Raw genomic sequence first — 19,764 nt, forward strand, 5'->3', positions numbered from 1 at the left:
ATATGGTTATATTTCTCTCAACTTCTATGGCTATATTTCTCTCAACTTCTATGGCTATATTTCTGTCAATTTATATGGTTATATTTCTCTGCAGACGAGAACAGAACAGGTGGCTCACCTTGCCCAAATCCTTGTCTACAGTGGGGTCACTGAGGCAGAGAGAGGATCCTCTAGACCAGAGAACATTTTAGGACACACTGAGCCGCTTCTCAACCTGCTCTCAGAATCTTGATTAAGGAATTACATGGGGGTTTTGCCAAGTAGCAGAAAGAGATTATCTGACAGTGCAGCTTTCCCTCTCTCACCTGACAGACAGTCCAGCTGAGGTTGCTTCCCCTTGAAGTGGGAAATGGGGCTATAATGACTGATACTTCCCCTCCTGTTAAAAAAGCCCACTGTGCTGGTGACTGGATCAAAGAGGGGCTCTATCTGTTCGGAGGCTCGCTGGTGAGGAGAGGTCCCTTTGAAAGAGCATGTTTGGTTTGTTTAAGTGTCAGCAGAAGGAGGGAGCAGAGCGGTGAGCTGAGCTCTATGCGGCCTGGGAGTTTGCTCATCAGACTGTGTTCAAAGGGATCTAATGCTACTACTGCTGTAGTACAGTATAGTTGTGGAACAAAGGGCTTTGTTTTGCGGTTTGGCCAGTAGAGGGACCCTTGTCAACAGGAAGATTAGGAAGGAACAATTGCATCGTCTAGTCTACTTTAGCCCTGTATGGAGGAAGGTATAATGAACTCTCACATGCCTCTACCGTGCTTCACCATATCGGCCTGTATCTTAATATTTAATTGTCTTAATTGTTTTTTGTTAATTGATGATTTTTATGTGGATAAGGTTTTAATTGAATGACTAGTTTTGGTACTATGATACTAAATACAATGTTAATGTAATCAATAATGATCCGAGTCATCAAGTACATGTATTGTTCATCTGTAAACGTAGCTGTGCTAAAATAAACGAAATGATACATGGGATACGGTACCTTCAGAAAGTATTCACACCCTTTGACATTTATATTTATTTGTGTTACAAAATGTGATAAAAATGGATTGAACTGTCATTTCTTTTGTCAACGATCGAACGGAAAAATTCTAACTTGTTTTTTATTATTAATAGCATATAAAACACCAATATGTTTTGATTAGATAAGTATTCAACCCCCGAGTCAATACATGTTAGATTCACCTTTGGCAGCGATTACAGTTGTGAGTCTTTCTGGGTAAGTCTCTAAGAGCTTTGCAAACCTGGATTGTACAATATTTGCTCATTATAAAAATGTAAAAAAAATCAAGCTCTGTCACGTTGGTTGTTAAACGTTGCAAGACATCCATTTTCAAGTCTTGCCACATGTTTTCAAGCTGATTTAAATCAGAACTTTAACTAGGCCTTTCAAGAACTTTTAATGTCGTCTTGGTAAGTAACTCCAGTGTAGATTTGGCCTTGCGTTTTAGGTTATTGTCCTGCTGAAAGGTGGATTTGTCTCCCCGTGTCTGTTGCCTTATTTCAAACAGGATGCATGTTTTGGAATATTTGTGTTCTGTACAGGCTTCCTTCTTTTCACTCTGTGTCAATTAGGTTAGTATGATGGAGTAACTACAATGTTGTTGATCCATCCTCAGTGTTCTCCTATCACAGCCATTTAACTCTCTAACTGGTTTAAAGTCACCATTGGCCTCATGGTGAAATCCCTGAGCAGTTTCCTTCCTCACTGTCAACTGAGTTAAGAAGGACCCCTGTATCTTTGTAGTAACTGGGTGTATTGATACACCATCCAAAGTGTAATTAATAACACCATGCTCAAAGGGATATTCAATGTCTGCTTTAAACATTGTTTTACCCATCTACCAATCTGTGTTTGAAATGCACTGCTTGACTGAGGGACCTTACAGATAATTGTATGTGTGGGGTACAGAGATGAGGTAGTCATTCAGAAATCATGTTAACCACTATTGCACACCGAGTTAGTCCATGCAACTTGTTAAGCAAAGTTTTACTCCTGAATTATTTAGGCTTGCTATAATACAATGATTTATTGACTCAAGACATTTACATTTTCAGGCTGTAACACAACAACATGTGGAAAAAGTCAAGGGTTGTGAATACTTGTTGTATATCTTCTCAAACGCTGTTGAAGAATGAGTATTTAGTTGAAGTCACAGCATGCTAATGAATACTTCCACACTTCCATGCCTACACCTGTATGTGATAGGTGTTAGCTCCTCCACATGAGACAGCAGGGCTCATCTCATCTGAACTATCCGCGTGTAGATAGACAGCAGGCCGTGTGTCTGTGCTGTGTCTGTCTGCTGTCATCCGCCTCACCTGCATCTTTGGCGTCTCCAACCAAATGTTACCTCAGATCTTTTATTCCCCTCATGAATCTTTTACAATACCCATCTGTACGGTACCGTACGCCACAGACCAAACCCCACTATTGTCCTGCTCCTAGCCCTGGCAGGCTGGCTCCTCTCTCCCCTCGCCGCTCCTCCACTCTGGCTAACCAACAGCCTCCATATGTCGCCTTAATGGATTTCCCCAGGAAAATAAGGAGGATGTGGAGGGCTGAGGGCTTTAAAGCAGCAGTGGGGAGGTGAGGTGGGAGAGGAAGGGGGGAAGGCTTTGGGGAGCGTGCAGGCTGACGTGAGGGCGGGTGGGTCAGGGGGAACTGCTATAAAGAACATCTTGGTACAGTTAGGACATCTCTTTCACTGAAGCCTGGGAGAGGATTATGATTCCGGGGCAGCGTGTCGCATTTGTCTTCATTTTGTCTGACTGTCTTCATGCGTTATTATTAGTGGCTGTCAGAAGGGGCTGAGCAAGGGGAGGAAAGAAGGAGGCTTTGCATGCTGTAGACCCCAGCCACTACAGGCTGAGCGAGAGAGAGAGAGAGAGAGAGAGAGAGAGAGAGAGAGAGAGAGAGAGAGAGAGAGAGAGAGAGAGAGAGAGAGAGAGAGAGAGAGAGAGAGAGACTGGTGGTGATGGTGGTGGCCGGGGGAAACGGTGGTTGATTAGAGAACCACCCCAGACAGTCAGGACATGATATGACACCTCTTTTAAATATGTTCCCCGTTCCATAGGGAGATTTATCAAGGTCAGTAGGCTTTACAGCTACTGTAACAGAGCAGAGGGGAGGTCCTGTTCCTATTACACTTCCTGCTGCTCTGCTGGTGATACTACCATTCCTCTGTTTTTATAGACCACACGCTTGTGGTTCTGAGGTGATTGAAACGGTTAACATCTTCGCCAAAAAAACACGTCCCCACCGACGTGATCCGTATGACTGCAGTGTGTAGGGTATTTCATTCAACTTTCCTTTCACTCAAAACACAGGTTTGTGTGAGTACACAACGTTTCCCACTCAAACTGAGGTGGAGGAGGGAGCAGTTTAAGATTATGTTGCTAAGGCAAACATCTTGCTAGGAGAACTCTCTTTAGTTTCCTCTTAACAATAGCATACTTTTAGCTCGGTTAGCAATAACAGTCTATTTAACTGTCTCATAGAAACCACATGATAAAGTAAATAGCTTGCTTAGTTGACCCAGAACAACCACATAGTAAATATCCTATAGCATGCATCTTTATCTTCAAAATATTTTGCAATAGTTTGTGGTTGGAATGTGAAACCACTCATTTCCCTCAGCTTCTAACAGCTAAAGTCTAGCTAGTACAATGGTGAACACTGTATTGAACCACTGTCTCTAGCAGGGAATTTCCAACACAGAAATAGCCAGTAGTGACTCAATAGTGAGTCACTGGAGTCTGAAGTGGTACCGAAGTTTCACAAAGAATGTAAAGACAGTGCACCAGTGATTGGCTCATGATCTCAGGCCGAGGGGGAAGCAGTGAAGTCAGTCACAACTAAAAGCTCACCAGATTGGCCGTAGACTGAGTGAGCGTTAAGGCGAGCTTTAGCCAAAACTCCCTTGTCTGGAGGGAAGAAGGCTAGCTAACGCCAGACGAGACCTGTCGTCTGAACCATAGCCTACTTCTCTGATGCTCTGACGCTCAGCTCCACTCCGTGCTACGCCAGACCCTACGTTGACGAGGAGGGTTTTTTTGAGGGAAAACGTCAAATGTCATTAACGACGAGCGTCAATAAAACCCAAGGAGGTCTGTGTTGTGGGTATTGTAAGCAGAGTACTGGCTGTGTTTGACATGTCGGCTACAGCTGAATGTGGTTCCTCATGAAAGGTCTATAAAAGCTGTTCATACAGACAATCCTCTGGCGCAGGCCATGTTTCATGCAATTAAAACCCAGAATTAGTTCCATAAGCAGTAGGGGGCTCTCATTCCAGCCAAATCAAGATGGAGCCGGGAGCTGTTTACGATTCCTAGATGACAAATTCAAAGTGCTATAAAACAGTATGCTAGAATGTTCAGATCGGATGCAGAACTAAACAGAGGAATAACATGGGAGAAGGGAAGATCATAAGAACAAACTCTCCCACCAAACAAAACTGAGACACTTGCTCTCCTTAACTTCTTCACAAACCCCTTTTTCTACACGGGTGAATATAACCAGATTTAGATTCTTCAGTACTTTTGTATACTCTTTAGCCAGTAGTTCTGAAAGTAGCGCTCACGAACCAAAAGTGGTCCCCGAAAATTGTATTCTACTACGTCACATATGTACAGATACAGGCACCACATCATTGCTCTCTCTGTTGCCTCTGCTGCGTGTGCTAGCTATCACGCAAATGGCAAAGGGCTGAAACTCATTGGCTGGAACTCGAATTGCTAGCCCATGTGGGGGAACATTTGGGGAAAATGGCACAGCACAGCCTCCAGAAAAACAGTTGCCTTCAAACTAGGGATTTGGTGGCTAATTGAGGTAAGACGGTAATTCTTCTCATAGATGATGCATGTATGAACTACACAGTGACACATCCAGCCCAAAGCGGGAGCTTTAAAAACACTTCGTAGTCGTCAAAGTTCCAGTCTTTAATCAGGGGGCAAGATAGGATGAGGAAGAAACAAAGGGAAACAACTAACAATGCTGCCTGCAAAAGCCATGTCAAAGAACAGTAACAGTGAGGACTATGAGATCAGAGAGCTGGAAGTTAGTTTTTCTGTGCTCTAATCACCTTGTAGACAGGAGAGCAGTACCTCCTCTCCCCTCTCCCACCCCAGGGCCCCTAGGGGCCCCCATCGCCAGCTGCTCCCTCCCCTGCCTTTCCTTCTCAGCTAAGTGCACTGGCTCCTGGCCCACACCTCTCTGCACTGCTCCAGTCAAAGTGCAAAGGCGCAAAACTATGGAGGCGTTCCCATTTCATTAACGACAAGTTCACTCCGAATGTGTATAATTATGAGAAGTGACTCACTGAGGGTTAGGGTAATGTTTTTGGAAGGCAAAGGATTAATCACAACAAAAACTCTCTGTGGCACTGGCAAAGGCAAACAATAGGCACACCTTTTCCATACAGTCCCAAACAGAGATATTAGGAACTCAATTCATTCCACAGCAATAGGTGGTTAATATGTGGTTAATAAATCACTGTTTGTAACAAATAGTTATACTAAAACACAATGCTTGAAACTCACAACTCACACTATGCCTGAATGAAGTCAGGGCACTTCTAAAAACCAAATCAATTCCATTTTCTCTTCCTTAATGACCCAAGCTGTATTGTCCCAGCCCCAGAGTTCATGTTTCCTTCATGTCCATGGTGGGTATAGTTCTAACAAGCCTCCTCAGAGTCAGACCTAATGCCATTAAGCTCAGATTGACAGTGTTTCATAATCAATAACAACGTCTCCGATGAGAGAACCTCTGAACCTCCTACTAGGGTGTACTGTTGCTGCTGCTGGTGTGCCTGCATCTACCGCGATTCATATTTTAATTCAATATATTTAAACGGAAACGAATACATGCATTTTTTTTGGGTGCATTTTGTATTTAAATGTACAGTTTATGGAGCATAATGCGTCCTCTGTAGTGCATTCATATGATATGGATAATATAGACCTACTTATTTGCCTGTTAACAACACAAATAAAGCTTACCTCCGAAAATCAATACAAACATACGTTTTCTGATGGAGAAAGTATGGACTGTAATTAACGTGGGTGTCATTTTAGGCTGTGGATTTGTCCCTCCCAGCAGCAGCAGGTACTGAGAAAGAGAGGAGGGTGGAGGGGGGTGAGAGAAGAAAAGCCTCCCGTCTCCTTTACAGTAAAACCTCCCATTAATCCACATGCTCACAAGTTATAATGAAATTATTCAATGGGATCCAATTCCTTAGTGGCAACACAACGACGGAACAGAGCAATGAGAGGATTAATTTCCTACTGGAAGGATTTGGGCTCAGTATTTGGAGATGGAGGTTTACATTTCCTCTCTCGTTATTAGAAAGTCAGACGCTCTGTTGAGAAGACATCCTCCCTCCCAGCCTCCCGTGTGTGTGTGTCCCGTCGTCTCAGATCAACTCTTTTGAATACCCCCCCCCTCTCCTCTCTTTTAGAAGCAGATAGACATATAATCCCACAGACTTCTCATTGTGGTGTTCATTCGTTTGTCATTGGGTTTATAATGCTCCAGTGTTTTGGGAGATCAGACATTGTCAGGGATTGGGAACGCACCATGGATCCATTTTTCTGCTCCGAGCCGCCCGCCTGACTGTTGCTGTTGTTGTAAATCTCAAAGTAACTCATTCAAATGATCAAATAGTGTTGTGTGTGGTGTTATGCCACTGATCTGTGGGAGAATACTAATGCTGAGGAGGAGAAGACAAGATCTACTCACTGTCAACAAGACAGTTTACAAATACTACACGAAAACATGGTCGAACGTTAATTGCAAGATGCGACAGTACTGTCATAACAAAATGTACAATAACTACAAGACATAAGATCTAAAGTAAATTGCAGAGTAAATTCCAATTATAATTTACAGTTGAAGTCGGAAGTTTACATACACCTTAGCCAAATACATTTAAACTCAGTTTTTCACAATTCCTGACATTTAATCCTAGTAAAAATTCCCTGTCTTAGGTCAGTTAGGATCACCACTTTATTTTAAGAATGTGAAATGTCAGATTAATAGTAGAGAGAATTATTTATTTCAGCTTTTAATTATTTCATCACATTCCCAGTGGGTCAGAAGTTTACATACACTCAATTAGTATTTGGTAGCATTGCCTTTAAATTGTTTAACTTGGGTCAAACATTTCGGGTAGACTTCCACAAGCTTCCCACAATAAGTTGGGTAAATTATGGCCCATTCCTCCTGACAGAGCTGGTGTAACTAAGTCAGGTTTGCAGGCATCCTTGCTCACACACGCTTTTTCAGTTCTGCCCACAAATTTTCTATAGGATTGAGGTCAGGGATTTGTGACGGCCACTCCAATACCTTGACTTTGTTGTCCTTAAGTAATTTTCCCACAACTTTGGAAGTATGCTTGGGGTCATTGTCCATTTGGAAGACCCATTTGCGACCAAGCTTTAACTTCCTGACTGATGTCTTGAGATGTTGCTTCAATATATCCACATAATTTTCCTACCTCATGATGCCATCTATTTTGTGACGTGCACCAGTCCCTCCTGCAGCAAAGCACCCCCACAACATGATGCTGCCACCCCCGTGCTTCACGGTTGGGATGGTGTTCTTCGGCCTCCCTCTTTTTCCTCCAAACATAACGATGGTCATTACGACCAAACAGTTCTATTTTTGTTTCATCAGACCAGAGGACATTTATCCAAAAAGTACAATCTTTGTCCCCATGTGCAGTTGCAAACTGTAGTCTGGCTTTTTTATGGCAGTTTTGGAACAGTGGCTTCTTCCTTTCTGAGCGGCCTTTCAGGTTATGTTGACATAGGACTTGTTTTACTGTGGATATAGATACTTTTGTACCTGTTTCCTCCAGCATCTTCACAAGGTCCTTTGCTGTTGTTCTGGGATTGATTTAGACTTTTCGCACCAAAGCACATTCATCTCCAGGAGACAGAACGAGTCTCCTTCCTGAGCGGTATGACGGCTGCGTGGTTCCATGGTGTTTATACTTGCGTACTATTGTTTGTAAAGATGAACGTGGTACCTTCAGGCGTTTGGAAATTGCTCCCAAGGATGAACCAGACTTGTGATGGTCTACAATTTATTTTCTGAGGTTTTGGCTGATTTCATTTGATTTTTCCATGATGTCAAGCAAAGAGGCACTGAGGTTGAAGGTATGCCTTGAAATAAATCCACATTTACAATTCCAATTGACTCATATGATGTCAATTAGCCTATTAGAAGCTTCTAAAGCCATGATATCATTTTCTGGAATTTTCCAAGCTATTTAAAGGCACAGTCAACTTAGTGTATGTAAACTTCTGACCCACTGGAATTGTGATACAATGAATTATAAGTGAAATAATCTGTCTGTAAGCAATTGTTGGAAAAATGTATTGTGTCATGCACAAAGTAGATGTCCTAACCGATTTGCCAAAACTGTAGTTTCTTAACAATAAATTTGTGCAGTGGTTGAAAAACGAGTTTTCGTGACTCCAACCTAAGTGTATGTAAACTTCCAACTTCAACTGTAGGTGTTCCTTTTGTCCAGGTGGGAAAGGGCAGTGTTGGGGGCAATAGAGACTGCATCATATGTGGATCTGTTGGGGCGGTATGCAAATTGGAGTGATCAATAGGACTGTAAAGTTCCCAAATGTAAGAAGACTCCTGTGGTATTGACATATTTGCAGAAATCCATTCAGGTGGCCTTTGGCGTTTGAGTTCTAACGATCTAAAGTTGAGTTGTTGCAACTGCCTGTAAACACACAGACCAGTTCATAGTGAATGATGTGTCAAATGGCTTGTTTTCATAAAGGCCTACTGTAGCTCTGATTGGCTATGGTGCATCAGTCTGCATAGACTCCGGTCCTGGATGAGACAAATGTTTTTATTCATTTTTATTTACTGCAGTGCATATTAATTGCCACTTTCCCACTCTAACATTTTCACAAATACCTTAGTGTACGTAGTTCCCAAACATTCAAAGAATTTATGAAAACGTGAAAATGACTAAATATAAGGGTTCTCTTGTCAGATATTTTTTTTATTTTTATTATTATTATAATTTTTTACCCCTTTTTCTCCCCAATTTCGTGGTATCCAATTGTTAGTAGTTACTGTCTTGTTTCATCGCTACAACTCCCGTACGGCCTTGGGAGAGTCGAAGGTCGAAAGCCATGCGTCCTCCGGAACACAACCCAACCAAGCCGCACTGCTTCTTAACACAGCGCGCATCCAACCAGGAAGCCTGCCACACCAATGTGTCGGAGGAAACACCGTGCACCTGGCGACCTGGTTAGTGTGTACTGCGCCCGGCCCGCCACAGGAGTCGCTAGTGTGCGATGAGACAAGAATATCCATACCGGCCAAACCCTCCCTAACCCGGATGACGCTAGGCCAATTGTGCGTCGCCTCATGGACCTCCCAGTCGCGGCCGGCTGCGACAGAGCCTGGGCTCGAACCCAGAGTCTCTGGTGGCACAGCTAGCACTGCGATGCAGTCAGATAATTTTTTGTGTATATGAACAGATTTGAATAATATTTAATGTTGCTAAAATGCTGTCAGTTCCACTTTAAGAACACCTGCTCTTTCTAGGACTTAGACTTACCAGGTGTGGGCGGCAGGTAGGCCAGTGGTTAGAGCGTTGGGCCAGTAACCGAAAGGTTGCCAGATTGAAACCCCGAGCTGGCAAAAATCTGTCATTCTTATTAGCAAGGCAGTAAACCCACTGTTCCCTGGGCGCCATGGATGTTGATTATGGTAGTCTGACTCAGAGGGGTTGGGTTAAATGCGGAAGACACATTTCCCTCAATATTAGGAAGGTGTTCTTAATGTTTTGTAAATTCAGTGTACAGATACCATATCTTTGTTCGAGCTAGTGTCTCACAGCAGGAAAATAATCCTGCAGCAACTGGAAATGTGAATTATAATGGAGAAGATCATTAATTAAAAAATGTTTAGGGGTTGATCCATTTTTCATTTGGGCATAACAAGTCTGACATTTTTAAGAGGAAATTACACACTTTAGAAACATAAAATTCCTGCAACAACAGGATGATCAAATTAAGATACGACATCTGTATAGAGAGTTTGACAGAGAGAGCGCCTTCTGGGGGACGACACTACTAGGTTAGAAGTTTAACAAGTTCAAATGCAATTCAATTGAGAAGAAATTGAGGGGAAAGTTATTCTAGCCGAGAACTGCAGCCTGATCTGAGATCTGAAGTAAATCTGAAGGCCATTAGATTGATGTTTTAATTTGTGCTCCCTTCCCTTCCCTTATTGTTGGGTCTGGGTCATATCAGGAGGTATGTAATCTGCACAGCTGCTCAGACCTGGGGATGGAGTATGGAGAGTAAGTGTAAGAGAGAAAGAGATAGCGAGAGAGAGAGAGGGAGAGAGAAATATAGCTAGGGAGGAGAAAGAGAGAGAAGGAGGGAGGGGGTTTGTTAAGGGGGCTCTTTTGGGAAGGCGCCCCGGATCTCGACACAGAGCAAAGCTGTTTAAATTCTGCAGGTATTTCAAGGTTGTTATCTATTTCAGATCAACAGTGCGGGTCAGGGTTCAGGGCTGCCAGAGTTTCCCCAATCCTCCCAAGGCCCCTGATTGACAGCAATCAGCATCTCCTCGCCATCACTCGGGGAACAAAGTGAGGGTCAAGACAGCGGGCGATTTCATCTGTCATTTTTAATTATCCAAATGATATTCACAGACAAAACCTTTCGCCATCCGTCAGGGCATCACATTACCATAGACAATGTTTGTTTAAAGACTGGCCTATAAAATCAAACAATTATGAATGCAGACAAGCCCTTGCTATTGACTGCATAAATAATAAGGGCCCTGTTTTTTTCCCTCTCTGTCCGAATTCCCATTGCTAATGAAGGGTGGGTCTGGGCATGGGGGCTGCACAGGAAGTATAGAGGAGGGCTGGTAATCAGAATGCCTGGCTCGACGTTCGACATTGATCTTTTACTCCTCAAGATTCTAGCCTGACGTCAGGTCATGCTGCCACAGGAGCCATGGTGAAATAGAGATGAAATCACACCTCAGTACTGTGCCAGCTACCGTTATGTACAATCCATACTATATGTGTGTGTGTGTGTGTGTGTGTGTGTGTGTGTGTGCCTGAATATGTAAACAATGACCTGTCTTTAACTTACTGCTTATGTTACATTTCCCTCATAATAAAGCCTCATAAAGTACTTATTTGTACTTCATCTCTGTTTAACTGACTTGACAAAGAGTTACTAGCCACCTGTAAGGAGCTGCCTCTTAGAAGACACTTGCAGAAGGCTGTACGCAGCTCACACCTTTCACACCTGCCTTCCTACGACACCTGCACCCAGCTCACACCTGCATACCTATCATACCTGTATCCCATCACACCTGCATACCTATCATACCTGTATCCCATCACACCTGCATACCTATCATACCTGTATCCCATTACACCTGCATACCTATCATACCTGTATCCCATCACACCTGCATACCTATCATACCTGTATCCCATCACACCTGCATACCTATCATACCTGTATCCCATCACACCTGCATACCTACGACACCTGCACTCTGGATCCACCATCCATCTGCTGCACATCAATAACACCGGTGTTGGTCTGCCTTCCATTCCTAACCTGAACCCTGTGGACCTCAGAGCACATCTGTACCCAACATCTCACAACGGCGCCGCCTACTGTACACCTCAGTGGACAACCTCTGACACATTGGACTGTCAGCGATTCATTTCACATGGAACACACTGAAATATTATCATAATCGTTGCATTTGACATCTGTCTGTCTGTCTGTCTGTCTGTCTGTCTTTGTGTCTGTCTGTCAGAGGCCCATCCAGATCCTGCATCGAAATGAACCGCTCATCATCAGCTGGTTGAGAAGAAGCCGGTGGCGAGCTGGACTGGGCTCACTGTGTGTGTGTGTGTGTGTGTGTGTGTGTGTGTGTGTGTGCGCGCGTGTGGGTATGTAAATTCCCCTCCCATTATGTTATGCAATGTAGTGAACCACAGCAAGAAGGGCTCTGACATGTTTGCTTTCAACAGCACATTAGTAAACAAAAGAATAACTATCAAGTATGGGAGACAGCGGCTTTCAACGAGCTGAGATAAAAGCATGGCGTGGTGACCCTTTACACTGCAGAGAGAGAGCAAAACATCAGACCTGCTTTTCTACCCACAGAATGTGTTACATGGAGACGACTGATAAAAAAACCATGACAGATGAAAATCCATGCGCAGTTTGTGTATGGTTGGTTGACAGGGCAATTTCAAATTGAATTTGACAAAAATGTCTCAATAATCTACCATTACTGCAAACTGATCACGACTGAGACGTTGTTACACCTCTGTGCCATGGCCACCTGCAATTATTGAGTGTTAACTGGAATTAATGCATATGCTCAGACCCGGGTGGGATATGAAAAGACAACAACAGTGGCTTTATATGACAACGTGAGAGGTAGCAAGTAGAGACTCCGTACTGCAGTCGTAGTTAACATTCGTAGGGCTGGGGATAGAATGAATGGTGCTTCTAGGACTGCCACCTCCATTCTCTAGCTCCATAGATAAGCAGTATAAATGGCATGTGGGTGTGACAGAGACACAGTGGAGCTGCCTGGGCTCGATGTAATGGCTCACATTCCTAGACTGTTTTGTTTGGGGGCCAGACCGGAGCACAAAGGCCAGCTTCAGGACTTTCCCAATTAACCTCTGGCTTTATCGCTTCCCAACAAGAGGAACAATGGCCATACGAACCGCGGTCAATAGAGAGAGCAGTGATAGACAGAGGAGTTCTGCATGATCTGTGGAGAGGAGAGGAGAGGGGAGAGGAGGAGAGGAGAGGAGAGGAGAGGAGAGGAGAGGAGAGGAGAGGAGAGGAGAGGAGAGGAGAGGAGAGGAGAGGAGAGAGTCTGGATCTGTCTCTGGCACAGGGAGGAGGAGGAGGAGGAGGAAAATGCCTCCATCCACTTTGTCTTTTTCTTTCCCTCTAAGTAGGCCTACAAACCGAAACTGTTCTGAGCGGCTGCTCAACAACAACAGAGGCATAGAGCCATAATGGCGATTTTTTTTCCCCGAATCACAAATCAACCTGCGATTACAACTTGTGACAGCTGCACACAGACGGGCCTCAAACACACAGCCCGGCTCCTCCTTGATGTTATGCAAATGTAAACAGCTGTCGTTTCTAAAGCAGGCGTCTTTCTCTCCTTCCGCCGGTGTGGAGATGGAAGGGGTTTGAAAACGAAGGGCTTTTTGAAACAGAGCCCCATTATCACACAAGTCTGACTCGCTGAAAACAACAAACGCCACAAAGCTAACCAAACAAGAGGGAGAGAAAAAACAACGCCAGGAAAGAAGTCAAGATGAAAGATTTGACAGATTTGTGTGTTGGACCTTAAGATGTGTGGCATATTAAGGCGTGTTGGGTGTCCTGTCCCCCTTGCCCTCCACAGGTGCTGATAGAAGCTGGGAGTCTTTCTACTCTTTACAACAGCCTTTCTGTAATTAGGAGTCCTTCTGTCTGGCCCTCACTACACTCTGCCTTTCATTCATCTACAAACAACACATGCTGTTGATTCTCTATCATTTAAAGAGACATCAAACGCGGCTTCTTTTGATAACTCCCAACAAAGAGCAATTTTGCATATTGAGGATATTCAACTTCTCTGCATTACATTTATGCATGTATGAGTGAGAGTGCTACTACCCTCAAGCAATGATTACTTTAAAAAAGTATATTCTTCACATTCTGTCACAAGAAACAACAGACAACAAGTGAGACAGATCTGTTTCATCTCAGCAGGGATACGGGTGATGACTTATTCCGAAGGCAAGAGGAGTCTCGGACTGAACAGAGATCATTGTGGGAGGGGGAGTTTGGGGTCCGGGGGGCGGTGAAGGTCAAGGCACCCTCCATTTTCAATTATGCAATAACGATTGAAGAGAGAGAGAGAAAGGGAGAAATTGAGTACCAGTCAAAGGTTTGGACACACCTATTCATTCAAGGGTTTTTCTTTATTTGACTATTTTCTACATTGTAGAATAGTAGTGAAGACATCAAAACTATGAAATAACACATTAACTTATAACAAGGCACACCTGTTAATTGAAATGCATTCCAGGTGACTACCTCATGACGCTGGTTGAGAGAATGCCAAGAGTATGCAAAACTGTCATCAAGGCAAAGGGTGGCTACTTTGAAGTATCTCGAAATATAACATGTATTTTGATTTGTTTAACACGTTCTTGGTTATACATGGTGAGAGAGAGCAGACAGACGGACGGACGGATGGACGGACGGACGGACGGACGGACAGACTGTGAGAGAGAAAGAGAGAGAGAGAGAGAGAGAGAAAATGAAAAGAGAGAGGCATCCACCCACCATCCACCCCTTACTCTCTTCCACCCACACCAGACATTTTGCCCTTCAGAGGCAGGCGAGTCCTTTTATAATGCTTTTAAAAATTAACCAACGTATAATTTATCTCATGCAAAACTATTACGGGCCAGTGATATCAATGTTACTATTTAGTCTGTGTGTTTCATCCCCCCCAGTCTATCTGCCAGAGGACATGTCCCATTGCTGTTAATGACCTATTGCTGCTGTCGCATCCAATCCAGCCCACTGACTGGAGAGATGACAACACACAGTGGGAGACGACAAAACGGTCAACACACTGTCCCTGAGCGCTGTCATTTCCCCCCTCTCCTCTCCTTCAGCCTCTCCTCTCCTCTCCCCTCATTGCTTCTCTTCTCTCCTTTCCTCCTCGCTCCTCTCCACTCCTCTATTCTCCCCTCTACTCTATGGCTGCTGCTGGCCTCTCTCCAGCCAGGGAGGGAGAGACACTGGGAGGAATTCTGCTGAGGAGGAGCCATTACCGGGACCACAATGCCACAGAGATAGAGAGACTATTTTGGACAGTGATTGGCCAGGGCCCCACAGAGACAGACACAGAGTGAGTCTCGCTCACTGTCACCCCCAAACACACAGCATTCCATCTTCCTGCTACAACTACACACACACCTTAACATTGACCTGGACACACACACACCTTAACTCAGCCTTCTATAGCTACACACACACCTTCCATAAACAAGCTCAATCTCTGCCCTCCCTGATTAGTACCAGTGGGTCTGTTTTGGCTACATGACTATGGCGTTACTGTAGCTCGACACCTTCGTGAATAGTTCCAATATGTTAGCAAAGAGAAAAACGACTTTTAAAACGCCACAACAGCGAAGGCACCCCAAAACCTGTCTTCTCTGTAACGTCTGAGATGGGGGTAGAGGGGAGTAGGGACGGTGGAAAAAAGCAAAGGGCTTCCTTCCGGCACGAAGATGGGGGCAGCTGCCAACCTCTGCTGATCTCCGCATATGAAATCAGTTCATTGATTATTTGGATTGACAAAACTTGTTTGTCAACCAATTCAATGTTTTTGGGCCTGAAAACAAAAAGACCATAGAAGGCTCGTTTGAATGCAGCCCCGTTCCCAGATCAACCGGGCCACTCAGAGTCAAAGGAGCCTGGAAAACAAAGCAGCTATGGTAGCCGGGTAGCTGGGGACCATGACACAATGAGAGGGAACTGCCGGAGCCGTAGAGATGGCTACTAACGCTGTCCCGTTCACACACACACACACACACAGAGCCATCACCCTGTCCCATTCTCTCACACACAGGGCATGATTAATCCCGTGTCACATGACTAGGTCCGGACAGGAGACAGGCACAGTTCCCGGGAGACATTTACACTCACTCTGTCAGATTAAACAGCAACCTAACCCAGTGCTTCTAGGGCTCTCACTGTTTCTACTGCTCTCAGGCCTGCCAGCCTGTCACATACGTATAGGGCCCAGGTACACTTCTCTTTAGAAAATCAACCAGACAAAGGGGTCACAAATTAATATATTTTTCATTGTAATGACTGTTATCATATCATTTTCTACTACTATGTAGAATGTGTACATTGACATTTTTGTCATTTAGCAGATGCTCTTATCCAGAGCAACATACAGGAGCAATTAGGGTTAAGTGCCTTGCTCAAGGGCACATCCACAGATTTCTCGACTCATGGGATTCGGACCAGTGACTTTTTGTTTACTGGCCCAATGCTCTTGACCGCTAAGCTACGTGACGTCCTGTCTTTGTAAATACATTCTGAAACAGGCCTGTAAAAACAAATGTGTTACACATTCTAGACGTGTTTGAATGGTTTCAACAAAGAGGGGACCATTTGAATTTAGGTTTGGTTTGGAGTTTTCCAAAAATTGTCATGGAATGTTTGGTGAGTTAGGTAAAAATACAGGGGAGAAATGGTAAAAGGGTCTGCTAGTGCATCTTATTGAGTTTGGCTTTGGATAAGTCCCCTTAGCTGTTGGCATTAGGCAGAGACAGAGTCACTCAGAGTAATGAGCACTGGTTAAGCCCTGAGAGGCCAGACAGGCAGGTAGAGTAGAGCAGAGAGAGTAGTGTAGAGACACAGAGGAGCTCATCAAGCCGTCCTCTTTATTAAGCACTATCAAACCCACTCTAATCTGTCTAAAATTAGCCGCTGTGCTCAACAAGTAATGACTGCCTTGCATTCATTATTAGTTCATTTTCCCCAAATCAATCACCGGCCGTGCATGCTTTTTTTAAATGTCATCCTAAAACTTTTCACAATCAATTAAGCTGAAGATTAATGGGGACAATTTGCCAGGAACAAGTCCTTCCTTGAAAAGGCCACGCCTCGACAGACTTCTAGCCTGCTATTGATGTTAATTATACATTTCCGCTTTCTTGTCAGACACTTAACCTGTCGCAGGGAAAGTGTTCACTTATAGTGAGAGGGGGCTGCCGTCACGATGCTGCGTCACGAGATTGTTAACATCCCCGGTAGAATGACATTTTTAGAAATGTTGTCAGTGGGCGAGTTTCAATTCAATGCAACTTTATTTAAGCCAATTAAAAAAGGCATAGCCCGGATCACAAATATCAATATCCTCCGTATACAGTATACAAACAACATTATACACATTAGTTGCAGTTTCTGTTATTGAAATTGACTATGAAATCGAGGTTGCTCTCTGCCGTTGACAACCATAAGGGAAACATCCTCCCTTCTCTTCCCTCCTTCCCCTTTCCAACCCACTAAACCTGGGGATCTGAGGTAAATGCAGGAAGATGTCACTTTCAATTCAGCACATGTTTAAAAGGGAACAGGCACAGGGCATATGGCTGCCACTGTGTCTCATGGGACTAAAGGGGGCAGCGTTTCTGCTACAACCTCGTTTTATTTGTGTTCACATCATGCATGACAACACAATGTTCACTGTGGGACAAGGCTGGGAGGAAGCAACCCCATTGGAAGACATTTACGCGACCTGGAGGATTTTCGTCGTTGTTGATATCTTCGATCAATAAACTTGCACGATAGAATGAGCTACCGCATTCTCTGTGTGCCGTTCCAAGTGAAAATGCATCAAATAACATCAATCAATCAATTACATTTATTTACAAAGCTCTTTTCCCATCAGCCGATGTCACAAAGTGCTGTACAGAAACACCGGCCTAAAACCCCAAAAGGCAAACAATGCAGGTGTAGAGGCACGGTGGCTAGGAAAAACTCCCTAGAAAGGCCAGAACGTAGGAAGAAACCTAGAGAGGATATTGTGGCAATCCAGGTTAAAATGTAGATTACAAAAATGTAGACTACAGGAAATAAAGATAGCTTGATGATCAACAACTCCCAAAACAAAAAGATTATATGTCAGCATGGTTACCAGCTTACACTTTCATATCAGCTGTAGTATCAAATGATGTTTTTGCTTTACTGATTTACAGCAAACCCTTTGGGCTTATGTATAGAGATAAGCAGCACTATATAAAATATTAAAAAGACAAGACACAAGCAAAATACCCTCAGGACTAACGGGGTTAACCATTATCATAGTTTCATAATTCAATATGTAAGGGATAATCAACGAGGGGCTATGTCTATGCGTTCCATGGAAAAGAATGAACGACGTGGAAGGTGTGTTCCACGACGCGCTAGCGAAGTGGAAATGACCTTCCACGGAGCTGCATTCTTTTCCAGAGAGCACATAGAGCACCGAGTTAATTGTCTCTTTTATACCAGGGCTACAATTGAACACATTTCCCGCTAGAAATGTGTTCAACATCCACTGAAGTAGCTAGCAAACAAACCTACTTGCTAGTTCAGCTAACCAAACCTTCAGTCCTATGAAAATTGAATTCAACAACCCCAATAATGTTTTCAATCGGACTTTTGCTTTCAAAAGCAGCTCAAACATAAAACATGTAAGAATCAACTATAGCCATTGAATTCTACCGCGCAAATATACCGTGTGTTACAGGGAAATAACGTACGCTCTAGAATGCCCTTCAAGCCAATAAGAAACAAGTATTCAACAATGCCATCATATAAAATAATTTAACCGTACTATAATACAAATATATTTCTACATAAACAAAAATAAGGTATAAATGACATAATAAACTAGAATATGAATCTATAATAACTGAGTATAATATAAGTATTAAAGGAAGGACTTTCAAATGTATAATCTTTATAGATGAAACATTTATGTATGCCTCAAAAGGTTGTATGCATTGTTCCCTCTCAGCTGCACACGTGTGTGGGTTCGCAGCTCCCCTCGACCTGCTGCTCAGAATCATTGTTATTTTATTGAACCTTTACGTAACTAGGCAAGTAAGTTAAGAACAAATTCATATTTACAATGACGGCCTACCAAGAGGCAAAAGGCCTTCTGCAGAGAAGCACAAGACTGTACTTCACTTATCTTTCTAGAGTTTTCCCCTTCAGTTAACACTATCAACGTTTTGCTCTACTGTGGGAATTGTGCTTGAATCAACGCAATATTAGCCACTTTCAATGTGACATACTAAAAATAAACAATGCAAGACTTAGTATGCAAAACTAACTGTGCAAGAGATTTTCTTGTAGGCAGAGTGCATTGGAGTAGGAGTCTATTGCATTGACAGGCACGACTCAGGCCCGTACATTGACCCATGCACCATAACCAAACGGGCCTCCCTGGTAGGCCTACAATATGATCAAATAGCCACAGTAACCTACTTGGCCACTGCTAAAACTGTAACTTAAAGTTACACTATGCAGAAATCGCTCCGCCATTTCCTGGTTGCAGTTTCGCTTCAGTTTATGTGACAAATAATAGGCCAGTACAGTGTAGATAATCATTGTACCAACTAAACCGCCATGAAATATATTTTCCGCAACCAAAAATATTGTATTTTCAGCTGTTTGAAGCTGGTGTACAAAACCCAAAGGAAAAGACGCAAAAACAAAACTTCAGAACAGAAACCATAGAAATAGCGTACATAGAACAGATCTACCGCTTCTTAGACTTATTCTTTAGGTAGAATGATAGATCTATAACTCACATTTCTATGTGAATTTGGTCGGGTCGAGCCAAAAGTGACACATTGCCACTTTAAAGCGGGTACAGCCTCAGTGTTTACAGAAACGTGCGCCGGAAGTTGCACAGACTTTTCACAGCCCTCAAGTTTGTGCTCAGCAGATCTGAAATTTGCTCAGTGCCCCCAGAAAATAGAGGGAACATTGGTTGTATGTTCAAGAATCAAGGCAGAGCATTAATGCAGTAATGCTAGAAGGCTTGAACAATGCCTCAGCTTTGGTCCTGTGTGGTAGAGGTTGACACAGTAACAGGATTCCCACGGGTCTTGCATGATCCCGTGGGAATCCTGCAGGAACAGG

General features: G+C 43.5%; 1 protein-coding gene across 2 annotated transcripts in view; it reads right to left on the reverse strand.

Moving 5' to 3' along the window:
* Positions 1 to 19,764, reverse strand: part of LOC139375050 (neuronal PAS domain-containing protein 3) — a 366,286-nt gene that overhangs the window by 197,579 nt on the left and 148,943 nt on the right. The gene's annotated exons all lie outside the window — the stretch shown is intronic.

Source organism: Oncorhynchus clarkii, chromosome 19 (assembly GCF_045791955.1).
Source record: "Oncorhynchus clarkii lewisi isolate Uvic-CL-2024 chromosome 19, UVic_Ocla_1.0, whole genome shotgun sequence".
Lineage (NCBI taxonomy): Eukaryota > Metazoa > Chordata > Actinopteri > Salmoniformes > Salmonidae > Oncorhynchus > Oncorhynchus clarkii.